Source organism: Lipotes vexillifer, unplaced genomic scaffold (genome assembly GCF_000442215.2).
Source record: "Lipotes vexillifer unplaced genomic scaffold, Lipotes_vexillifer_v1.1 scaffold1600, whole genome shotgun sequence".
NCBI lineage: Eukaryota > Metazoa > Chordata > Mammalia > Artiodactyla > Lipotidae > Lipotes > Lipotes vexillifer.
Window position 1 is genome coordinate 219,713 of NW_006799073.1, and position 12,279 is coordinate 231,991.

Below are 12,279 nucleotides of genomic sequence, written 5' to 3' on the forward strand. Positions count from 1 at the left end.
TCCCTAGTCCCTGGCAACCGCCATTCTACTTTCTGTCTCCATGAATTCAACTACTCTAAGTATCTCATGTAAATGGAATCATACAGTATTTGTCTTTTTGTGTCTGGCTTATTTCACTTAGCATAAATATCCTCAAGGTTCATCCATGTTGTAGCATACTGCAGGATTCCCTTATTTTTATTTTTAAAAATTTTATTTATTTATTTATTTTTGGCTGCGTCGGGTGTTTGTTGCTGCGCGTGGGCTTTCTCTAGTTGCGTTGAGCAGGGGCTACTCTTCGTTGCGGTGTGCAGGCTCCTCACCCTGGTGGCTTCTCTTGTTGTGGAGCACAGGCTCTAGGAGCATGGGCTTCAGTAGTTGTGGCTCGCGGGCTCTAGAATGCAGGCTCAGTAGTTCTGACACATGGGCTTAGTTGCCCCACAGCATGTGGGATCTTCCTAGACCAGGGATCAAACCCGTGTCCCCTATATTGGCAGGCAGATTCTTAACCACTGCACCACCAGACAAGTCCCTCCCTTATTTTTTAAAGCTTAATAACATCCCATTGTAGGTGTATACCACATTTCGCTTTTCCGTTCATCTGTCAGTGGACGCTTGGATTGCTTCCATTATTAGCTATTGTAAATAATGCTGCTATAACGAGTGTACAAATATTTCTTCAAGACACTGCTTTCCATTCTTTTGCATATATACCCAGAAGAGGAATTGCTGGAACATTTGGTAATTCTGATTTTTAATTTTTCGAAGAGCTTCTATACTGTTTTCCACAGTGGCTGTACCATTTTACATTTCCACCAACAGTGCACAAGTTTACCAGTTTCTCCACATCCTTGCCAACACTTACTGTTTTCTGTTTTTTTGATAGTAGCCATTCTGATGGATGTGAGGTGGTATCTCGTTGTAGCTTTTTTAATATATATATAAATTTATTTATTTTTATTTTTGGCTGTGTTGTGTCTTTGTTGCTGCCGTGGGCTTTCTCTAGCTGCGGCGAGCGGGGGTCTACTCTTTGTTGCAGTGCACGGGCTTCTCACTGTGGTGGCTTCTCTTGTTGAGGAGCACAGGCTTTAGGCACGCAGGCTTCAGCAGTTGTGGCTCGCGGGCTCTAGAGCGCAGGCTCAGTAGTTGTGGCGCATGGGCTTAGTTGCTTCATGGCATGTGGAATCTTCCCAGACCAGGGCTCGAACCTGTGCCACCTGCATTGGCATGCGGATTCTTAACCACTGTGCCACCAGGGAAGCCCCTCGTTGTAGTTTTGATTTGCATTTCCCTACTGATTAGTGATGTTGAGCATCGTTTCATGTGCTTATTGGCCATTTGTATATATCTTTGGAGAAATGTTTATTTCAGCCCTTTGCCCACCCGTATAGCTTTATTAAAAGCAAAACAAGTAGCTTTGCAGTGCGGCCATGCAATTATAAGTGATGAGTAAGAACTCAGGCTCTGCAGTTAGAAGGCTCCCAGCTTCACCAGCTGTGTGACCTTGGGCAAGTTACTTCATTTCTCCAAACTCCCATTTCATCTAAAACGGGGAGAATAGTTGACTCTATCTCATTAAATTGTTTTGGGATTACATAAACTAATATTATGGATGTCAAATATATGGGCTAATATTTGACCTATAGTAAGTGTTTAATACATGTTAGCTGCTGTATTGTTGGAATCATGAGCCAGTCATAAAAACACCTTTTATATCTTGGTCGTCTTCCTATATTGATAGTGTAAGTCATTCCGTTTTTGAAAATTTTCTGTTGTTTTTCCAGTTCATGCTACTCATTGTCTCAGTCACTATATTAGGTAAAACCATATGGAACTGCAGTTTTTGTGGATCATAAATGATTGAATATCAGAGTTTCATGTGATCTAACTTAACGTAGTAGAAACTATCTGAGTATCTAATATATGCCAGAGTGCCTAGTATGCTATTTTATTCATTCTTCCCAGATTCCCTACAAAGAATATATCATTTTCCCTATTTGGGGTTGGGGAAACGAAGGCTTAGGGAGGTGAACAGATTTGCCTGAGTTTACACAACTTGTAAGTAGTTAAGCCAGAATTCAAACCCAGGTCTGCTGAATGCAAAGTTCATTCATTTTCTTTCTAATTTCTACCATATGAACAGTCTTAGAGGCACCCCTCCCCTATCTCTGTGCCCAGTAAAGATGAAAGTTAGAGAAACTACACCATTTCTTCTTAGTTGCCGGTGATTTGGGTTTTCTTTAGTGCAGTGAGGATCATGTTCTGTGTTCATGTACATTTGGGTTTTTGTCCCTCTTTTTCACATTTGAAACACAGCATCTGCAGTGTTGGCTGTAGTCACCCAGGCTCTGCCTTCCTCCCATTTCTCATTGCCATCAGCATCACCATCATTTGTTGAACATCTGTTCTGTGCAGGGAATGTGCTAGTTGCTTTATGCATAGTATCTCAGTGTCCCTATAATTATAGAGAATAGCGGCTAAAACCCTTTACAGGATGGAAGGAACTGAGGCTAAGTGGGATTATATGATTTAGCTGAGGGCACAAGTCTATCTTGCTTCAGGGTCCTCGTCTTTTCTGCAACACATCATTTCCTCCTATTCTTAGAGAGAAGGGAAATGAGGATAGCCTTTCTACAGAATAATCTGTAGCATACCTTGATGTGTTATCCCTACTGAATTTTTCCTTCTTTCTTTTCCCACTCCTTTCCCCTTAGGTCTTCCCTTTCCCTATCCCCCTTTTCCTCTCTCCCTCTCTCTTTTCCTTCCTTCCTTCCTTCTTCTTCCTTCCTTCCTTCCTTTCTTTTTCTTTTCCTTTTCCTTTTCCTTTCTTCCCTCCCCCCCCTTTCTTCCTTCCTTCATACCTAATGAAGTTTAAATACCAAGATTAGGAAACTGCTTAATGTATTTCCTAAAGGAAATTGAATTCTTTAGATATTCCCATTTGATTTTTTCCCCCCCGACACTAAAAATTATCTCCAAGTTTAATTTGCTTTCAGAGGAATTATCATCTTTTATTTCTTTTAGTATTTATTTATTTGGCTGCACGGGATCTTAGTTGTGGCATGTGGGATCTAGTTCCTTGACCAGGGATCGAACCTGGGCCCCCTGCATTGGGAGCACAAGAGCCTTAGCCACTGGACCACCAAGGAAGTCCCTCATCTTTTAAAATATACCACTAAAACAAGTTAGATTGAATTCTTTTTAGTTTCAAAAAGAGTGACCTTTTCAGATTTTGAATGGAGTCTTTTAAATAATAGGGTTTGGAAGTAATTGCTTAATATCTGAGTTCAAGATAACGATATAACATGTTTGAGTTTGAGTTCTAAGGCTTTCACCCTACTTATTCCTAAACTAGATAGCTGGAGCCAACTTTCTTACTCACTCCATGAACTGTGTTGGTGAAACCTCTTCTCTTTGCAGCTGGAGGTTGCACTTTATTCCTTTGTCGTTTCATTGTTTCCTTTAGGGTGAGGGAGAATAATTAAGGAGAACATCTTTTCTGAGCAGCTGGAATCAAATTCCAGCTGACTGCAGCACCTGTGAAGATGGCACCTCTGCCCCTGGGTGGCAGGGTGGGATGCCAGCCGTGCAGCCTGGGACAGTGGGCGCCAAAGTGCAGAGACACGGCCGTGCTGCACCATTCCTGCCCTTCTGTGAGCTTCAGATGGCAGTAACACCAGTGAATGCAAAGTGTCTGTTTTAGACTAATTAGAGGGATGATTTGTGAAATGGTGGCTATTTATTTAATTAATCACCAGCACAAAGCCATAAAATTCATATTTTAAAAATCCTTGTTAGTTTGCCATGTGGTTAATAGATTGGGGCACATTAAAAAGTGACATGGTGATATATTAAAAATGTTCCACCTAAGGTTCCTTCAGGAAGGAACGGAAGCTGTCTGCTTTCAGATGCTGAAGTGTAACCTGCTAGGATTTGACCTGTCTGAAGTTTTAATATTTGTAAAGGCATTTATCTTTTGAATAGCATCTTCATTAGGACATCTCCTTTTGGAATATTTCAAAATATAAGTATGTTTATAGAATAATTTTTTAAATTACAATTAAAGTTAATTTTGTTGCAGGTTCTCTTAACAATGAGGAACTATCTTTTCCCATTAAATTATACTATGTTTACTAAGCATAACAGTATCTCTTATAACAGAGGTTATTGTTTTCTATTTTTGGGTGGGAGAGTAATTTAATTAACTCTTTAATTAAATCTCTTTAACTATTTAATTAAAAATAACATTTTTGTTTCAGCTGTCAGAATTGCATTTTGTTCTGCTCATATATATATATTTTAATCAAATGGGCACAGGGATAATTGCTATACTTGGTCAGTCTCATGTGAGATGAATTGTCATTTTTGAATACTAAGAATAAAGATAGAGTTGACTCATTCAAGAGATGACACTGGCATTAAAAATGAGAAGAAATGGCTTAGATTCTAACAGATAGTGGTTTTTACACGTATAAACTTCTAGTTGATTTTCAGTATACATAAATGTGTGTATGTGTAGGCCATCTTGCATTTTAATACTATTTGACGCTAAGCTTGGTATGGCTGTGATTCACTCTTTTTATTTAAAGAAATTATTCTGCATGATCAGTGTTCCTGCTAAACAGTCACCCCAAATTTTTAAGAAAATGTGTTGCTCAGGTGGATGCTTGTAAGGAAATTGTCCGGCCCTTAGGATGTGTGTCTCCACTGTGTTGTATAATTACCTGCTCTGTTAGAAGGGGAGCAGGAATAAAACATGAGTATGTTAATGCAGCCTGGAGCTGATGTGGTGGTGATGATTACAATGCAGATAAAGCATTTCTCATAACTGCTGTTGTCTACTGGAGCCTTTGAAACATCTGGACCTTTAATTGAAAAATTGTGTGGTGCTGTGCAAGGCAGACATGCTAAGTGAAGTCACTAATTTAGAATACAAAAATGTAATTGATAAAGTGTTTTATTTCCATTGTATTTAAATATTCATACTCTGTTATGCTTTGTATAACGGAATTACTGGGTTAAATTTTCATGAACATAGACAGTTTAAACGAGATAAATTAAGTGAAAATGTTAATGGAATTTTACACTGGAACCAGAAAACTGCTCCAGGAGGGTGTGTACATTTGCATCTGTTGGGGCCTTTTAGGAAAGCAAGGTTAGGTCTTATTCTTTGGGTTTTGCATTTTAGAACTAACCACCAATTGGTAACATTGTTGCATTTCATTCTTGTTATTGCTATCATATCTTGTTATTTAGGTAAAAAAAAAAATTGAAATGTTTCTTGGCATAATGGTAAATGGCTCTAATGGCAACATTATCGCCCAATAAACTGAAGCCTTCCCACCTCTTGGGGGCAGATTATCAGAGCCAGCCCAGGAGAGTAGAAGAGCTGGTGAAGGGCGTGCAATTAACCTTTGTCCTGCATTTCGCAGCAGGGGAACTGACCTAGCAGCCTTCCAAGGAAATCCAATTTAATTTAAAATGAATTTGAAAAGACAAATTAGCCATATCTATTTTAATAAGATAAAATCCCGATTCTCCCTGTGTCTGGTTTAGTTAGGACCTCAGAGGAGATCGGACTGACTAAGACTCAGGATGAACAGGAGGGAAATAATGCCAGAGGGCTGAGGAGAAACCCGGGGAGACCCTGGTACCCGAGTGATTTGTCAGTTCCTGCAAGTGAGCAGGCCTCGCTGCTGCCTGTTTCCGCAGAGAATTGCAACCTGAGATGGGCCTTTGTCTCATCAGACCTTTTGCTTGTGTTGGAGCTTGTGCCATGTTGATGTCATAAGCAGCTTGCCTGTCCAAGGACCAAACTGTTTTTTTCTCCCTTTGTCATCATCAAAGGACATTTGGGTACTACCACCTGGGTAGCCACTTTTAGTACAGATACACCTCACAATTACTTATGAGGCTCTTAACCCAAGAGTAAGGATTCTCTGGGGCCCATGAGTTGCTACTTGACCACTGCTTTTTGAGAACAGAAGCGAAGGATTCTGCCTACTCTTAAGGGAGCTGGTGTTCCCTTGTGTTTTTAACCTCTGAAACATGGTGAGTGAGGATTTATTGAGCCCCTTCTATGTACCCAATAGCAAAGAAGTATTCCTTTTATTGTATCTGGGAGATGTGGGATAAAGGCCTGAGAGTCAGACTTTTTGGATTCTTCTCAATTGTAAATTTTATATATAGTTAGAAGTGAGTCTTCCCAACAGGAAGTGTTGTTCTCAATAAATAATAATCTAGTTCTTTTTCTTGCTCCTATTTATGTTTCAGTATGTACTTTCAAACTGTTTAATGCAAACTTTCTCAGTTGGCTCTTTGCAGTTGTATCATTTTCATAATGTAAAAAACATGTATTTTCTGCTGCAGACAAGCATCTTTGTCACCAGGGGTGTAGGTCCTTTGTGTGGCCTTTTCCTATTGAGAATAACACCTATCCCACTTATTTCACATGTGCATTTTGAGGATGAAAGTGAATGTTGTAATTGGAGAAATATAAAGCTATTTATTTCCATTTTATCTGATGTTTTTACATTGTTTGCTAGGAGGTACATCAGGGACTTGAATTCATTATAATTACTGAAGAGACATACACTGATTGAGCAAATAAAGTAGTAAGCCCATTTGTGCCAAGGCCATCTAATTAAATTCTAACTTTGGATAAGCTAGATATGTGTGAAAGATTAATTTTAAGAGGTTTTTATGAGTTACTGAATTATGATTCAGTGAAATTTTTGAATTATATCATTAAGAAACATTGAGTCTTAAAGTGCTAAAACAGTCATGAACCTACTATAGTATATAAATTTGTGGGGTTTAAAAAACTATTCAAAATCAAGGACACAATATAACTTTTAAATTGTATATTGACATTTAAAACTTTTGAAACATTTAACCAGCTGAAACCCTGCAAGAAATGAATATGATCGATGCACCTGAATTATTTCCTTCAGTATTTATACAATTTTATATTCTCCAAATACTTCACTATCTCTGGAATTAAATTGTCCTTGGGGTACTTGGAGGGTTGTACCAGATTTTCCATATAATTTAGGAGAATGATAATGGATATACTGTAACCTTTTCTAAAGATACATCATCTAGCAATGGAGCCAAGTATACATTCCCCATTGAGTTTTAATTTTAAAAGTTGATATTAAATCTTAAAAAGACTCATTGTATTATGATCATTGATAGAGTTTAAAACATGTAACTCTTCTTTATGGTTTAAAAAAAACTATTTTTACTTTTAAAGCATATTGCCTTTATTATATAAATGATTTAATAATGAAGAGGTCCCTAAACTTACCCTAGGTGATGGGGCTTAGTTCATGCAAATTACCTTTCCCTGATATTCTCATCATTATAGAACCCATTGTTTGTATAATTAAATGCAAAGTGCTGTGTAACATTAATGATCTAAAGAATCCCACAATGGCCATGAAAATTCAAAATGGACACTTTACATCCCATTATGCTTTCAGATGACTGGATTGTGCTTGTGTGAGAGCACCTCCTGGTACAGGCTATAACCATCCTGAGGCTGAATGAGAAGAGAATGCTATGGCTCTTCTCTCTGAAGAAATAGAGATCTTTTCCTATTGCCTCTGCTTCTCAATCTTGTTTGAAGGGACTTTTTGTTGAAGATCTGCCTGGTCTGAGCAACAGCATAAGTAACAGTAATAAGAAATAATTGACATTGTATGACAATTTGCAGTTCACAGAACATTTTAACATGCTTTATTTTTGCTTCGTACGTCCAGTGAGTCTATTGAGGTAGTCTCCCCTGTGTTTCATGACTGAGGAAATTGACTTTCAGAGAGGTTATGGGCTTGCCCAAAGTTACACAGCTCAAGGCTGGAAGGGCTGGGTCCAGACCAGTTCTGTAGACTCTGCAGAGAGCTCCTAAGCAAACATAATCATAAAATGTCATGGTAAAAACTGACATTTTCAAGGACTGCTTTCTGAATTTAAGACTTCGAGAAAATGATTTTTATTCCAGGTACAGTATGGGTAGGCTTTCTTTTTTTCCCTTCATCCTCCCTCCTTCCCCCCGACGCCCCATTTTGTAAAATTTCTTACCTGTATTTAAACATGAATCATTGCTGGTCTTTCAGTCCATGTCTTGAAAAAAAGAATTATTCAAGGCTATTACTCAAATTTCACTTGATAACAGATTGCTTAAACCAGTAGCTCTAGGCATTTCTTCTTAAAGTGAGAAAAGACAGGGCATCAAACTATGGCGGGTTTATTTTAAATGGGGAGGCTCCTTACTTGAGAGCACCAGCCCCCTTTCTTGTTTCAGGTGCGGGACTATAAATTTATATTTGTCACAGATGTTACAGAAAGAAAATTCAAGAAAATCATCAGCCTGGGAAAAGCCAAGGGAAATGACACTTTCTATACTGTGCTGTACGCTGAGAAGGGTTACAGCGTGGCTCATAACGCAGTGTTTAGGAACTGAGCTACTTTGTTTGAGGTCCTCATGTATGTGAAAGGGTGTCTGTGGAAGTGGAGGTAAGTTTGTTCCAGGTTTCTGAGGGCTAGAACTAAGATCAGTGAGGAAAATCTGCAGAGAAAGTGTCCTTCAATGAAAAAAAAAAAGTTCTAGCCGTCAAAACTGCCTGCAGAGTGAAGCCAAGGGTCCACTTCAGAGGGTGGCAGGGACCTCGTCAGTGGAAGGTGTTCAGGAGACGTCGTAGGACAACCATTTGCTGAAACTGTTTTGAAAATTCCCTGCAGTTTTAAAAGTATGAATGGTAATAAATTTTTTTGTTTGTTTTTTTTGGTTTGTTTGTTTTTAAGTCTATGAATGTAAAAGTAGAGGGGAAAAAAGGCAACTTAATGAACAGCCAACATTTCCTGAGCATTTACTGTGGACTAGGCACAGTGATAAGTGCTTTACGTGCATAGTCTCATTGAATCCTTTCAACAAATCCATGAAGAGGTACTTTTATAACACACTATTTCTGTGTGGAAATAGTGACCCAGAAAGGTTAAATAAAATTGTCCAAGGACACACAGTAAGTGGCATTGCTGAGAACTGAACCCAGGTCTTTCTGACTCTACAACTTATGCTTTTAACCACCACGCTGCAATGCCTCGCTTGTCCCTATTAATAGAATAAGGATCCTGGAGGTACCCAGACCAGAACTTAACCTTGTTAAAGAAAGAGTGACAGTTGACGTTCTTAATAATAAAAGCTTAATGGAACCAAGGTTGGTGATTCAGAGAAAATTAATGAGATTTTGTCAATTTTATCTTAAACTTAACTTGTCAGAAAATACAGTGTCCAGTGACAAACTGTAGGAATGTTTTTGACAAATTAACTTGACTACAGGTGCCAGATCAGGGAAATGATAATTTAATAGGCTTTAAGCATTCCTGATTTATTGAGGGTTAAGATAGCACTACAAAGCCAAGCCCCTAGTTCTGAATGGATTTGTCATAGAATTTTATACAAAATCTATTCATAAGTTCTGTGCCACCATTTTGAATGTACAAAAGTGAGTTCTTTGCCTGAGCTCATAAAGCCAGCACTTATTGAGAGCAGAATGCTTCAGTATGGGGTTTGGGGTTTTTGTTTCCTCTTCATGTAGCCATGGTCAGTTAAACCTGGCTTAGACCAGAATTAGGCTTGATTTTGTTTAAAATCCTTACTCTGATTAAATGAAGTCCCTAAATCATCATCAGAGTAGTGGTAATCTGAGACCCCTGTACCAAGTCTGGGTGTCATGTTATTAAAGACTAGGCCATTGGTAGACTATGGCATTCTTTGGTCCTTGTTGAGGGAAGAAGGTACTGGTGGAATGGAACTGCAGCCATTATTTAAGAGAGTTTTAAGTTTTGAAGGCTACAAATAACCCTTTTATCAATTTGCATCATTATATTGTCGGGATACACTGATATATTTATTTCTACCTTAAAATTACATATAATGATCTGCTTGTGCAGTTGTGACTAATGGAATAATGTTGCCTGCTTTTTGTCTCTTTAATAGCAGAAGCCACGCTGTCTATCCTTACTCTGTTCCTTTCCCTTGACAGAGAAATTGAACACTTAGCAACAGTTTTGAGATCTGATATTCAATTTATTACTGACAAACCTTGATATTAAGTAGTGCTGTTAACTGAACCTTCTATCCTTAAGACTTAATTCAGCTAACTCACTTGATATGGATGTTTCTTAATTCAGGATGATTTTGAACTGAATGCTATCTATTGTTCTTCCTGCTTCCCTCATTTTGGAAACTAGCAGGTACATAATTTTGAAATCAACTTTATAATAGGCAGCAAAATGTATATTATTTTAATTAATGGGATCAGATGGGAAAAAAATCTAGCACAGATGTAATGTTTTAATTCATCATGTTGAAATTCTATGTATTTCATTTCTGTACCCATTCATATTCCATATATAGAAGTTATTTAAAATTTATTATCTTTACATTTTATGAACTAATTATTAATTGGGTGACCTATACTTCATAGTACTGATATTTCATGATTGGCTTAGAGACACTTTTTTAAAAAGTGAGCTTTTGCAGTATATATCACAAGCCACAAAGCATTGATACTCTTTGGCCTAGTAATCTACTCCTTAGAATATGTGTACAAACATTTATATAAGAGAATGTTTCTGAGAATATAATTCACAATAGTGAAATATTAGAAACAACGTCCATTTAATAATAGGGGAACAGGTTGATAGTACCTCTGTATGCTATAATATAATGCAAGTGTTTAAAAATCATGCGTTAAAAGAATATTAATCATTCACTCCATCGATATGTGTAAGTAACTACTATATGTCAGCCCTATGTTAGGTGCTGGGGATATTTTAGAGGAGAAAAAGGGCTCCTGAAGAATGGCCTGGGAAGTAGAAGAGGTATAGCCAGTTTACCTGGGATACGAGAGAAGTGCTAGGTGTGGTGGGTGCATTTTGAGAGACAGTCTGAGGACTTCTTTCAATTCAGGAAGCTAACACCACACCCCTGCTATATTCTTTGCCCTTGGAGAATACAAAATGGGTGAGGTACAGTTTTTCCCTTTACAGTTACATGAGAGGGTGGGGAAGGAGGTTGTAATGGTAGGTAGAGAAAAATGAAGCCATAAGGCTATGCAAGTCAGATTGTTAGGGGGCAGAGAAGAGGAAATTAATTTCGACTTCCACCTTCTAGGAAAAGGAGACATTTGAATTGAAGGACAGAAGAAGAGGTACACTTCTTGATTAGCAGCTATGTGTCAGGCATTTTATATACATTTTACTTGCTTTTCTAAGTAAGGGAATGGAGGTTTTGAGAAGTACAGTTACCTGCCCAGTGTCTCAGGTCTAGCAGCTAAGGAAGTGGCAGAGTCTGGATTCAAACCTGGATCTGGCTGACCCCAAGTCTATGCTCTTAACCTCTCTTCAATATACTTCATTAATGATACATTGGGACCAGATTGCAAAGGGTATTAATTGCCATGCTAAAGAGCTGGAATGCTAACACTAGGGAGAGCCATCATGTATTCTGAGTGATAGGCATGTTCAGTGATTAGAGAAAAATCGCTTTGATAGCAGTAAGGAAATTAAGATTTGGAGAGAGGAGAGATTTTAGAGACAGGGAGGTAGTTGGGAGATTGCTGCAGCAGTCTTGCTGAGAGATGATGAAGCTTGAACTAGGGCAGTGGCATTGAGGAGGAAGATTTGAGAGATTTTCAGAGACATTTGAAAGATGAGACAGAAAAAAGAGTTAAGGTTCTTAGCTTGAGTGACAGAGTAGGTGGTGAAAGCCTTAACTGAGATCAAATATAGAATGAGAGACAAGCTGAAGGAGGAAACAGGTCTTAGACATGTTGAGTTTGAGATTTGGGCTGCATTTGCTAGGCCATCAAGTCATGGACAGGCCGTGTGATATGAACTCTGGAGTCTAGTTGGTCTTTATGAGTCGCAGTTGTGTTGAGGAATAGTTTTGCTTCAGGAATACTTTTCTTTTTGTTCTAAAACCCGAATTAGGGCCATTTCCTGATTTAGGGGCTGCTCTGGAGAGAGTTGTTCAACTCCAAATTAGTCAGCTCAATATGGGTTTATTACTTTTCATTTTTCATTGGTAAAAATTACTTAACTTGCCATTGGAAGGTGTCTGAGTTAGATTTTCAACTTATTTTTTCCAATAGCCTGTCACAGCAACTGGCACATAATGTGTCCTTAGTAAATTCTGCTGGATGCCTTAACATAGGCTACATTTTCAAAGTTGATTCTTTCTCTTACCTAAAACTCTTAAGCTCTGTGTAGTAGTTCTTTTTTTTTTTTTTTTTT

The 12,279-nt window shown here is 38.2% G+C and overlaps 1 protein-coding gene across 7 annotated transcripts in view; it reads left to right on the forward strand.

Moving 5' to 3' along the window:
• The window catches only part of MAPKAP1 (MAPK associated protein 1), a 236,533-nt gene that overhangs the window by 85,449 nt on the left and 138,805 nt on the right, over positions 1 to 12,279 (forward strand). The window contains exon 1 of one of the 7 annotated variants that reach the window (XM_007471484.1): positions 10,157 to 10,236. The exons of the other annotated variants lie outside the window; for them this stretch is intronic. The gene's annotated coding sequence lies outside the window, so the exon portion shown is untranslated. Of the gene's footprint in view, positions 1 to 10,156; positions 10,237 to 12,279 lie in introns of those variants that run through there. 7 annotated transcript variants of the gene reach the window in all.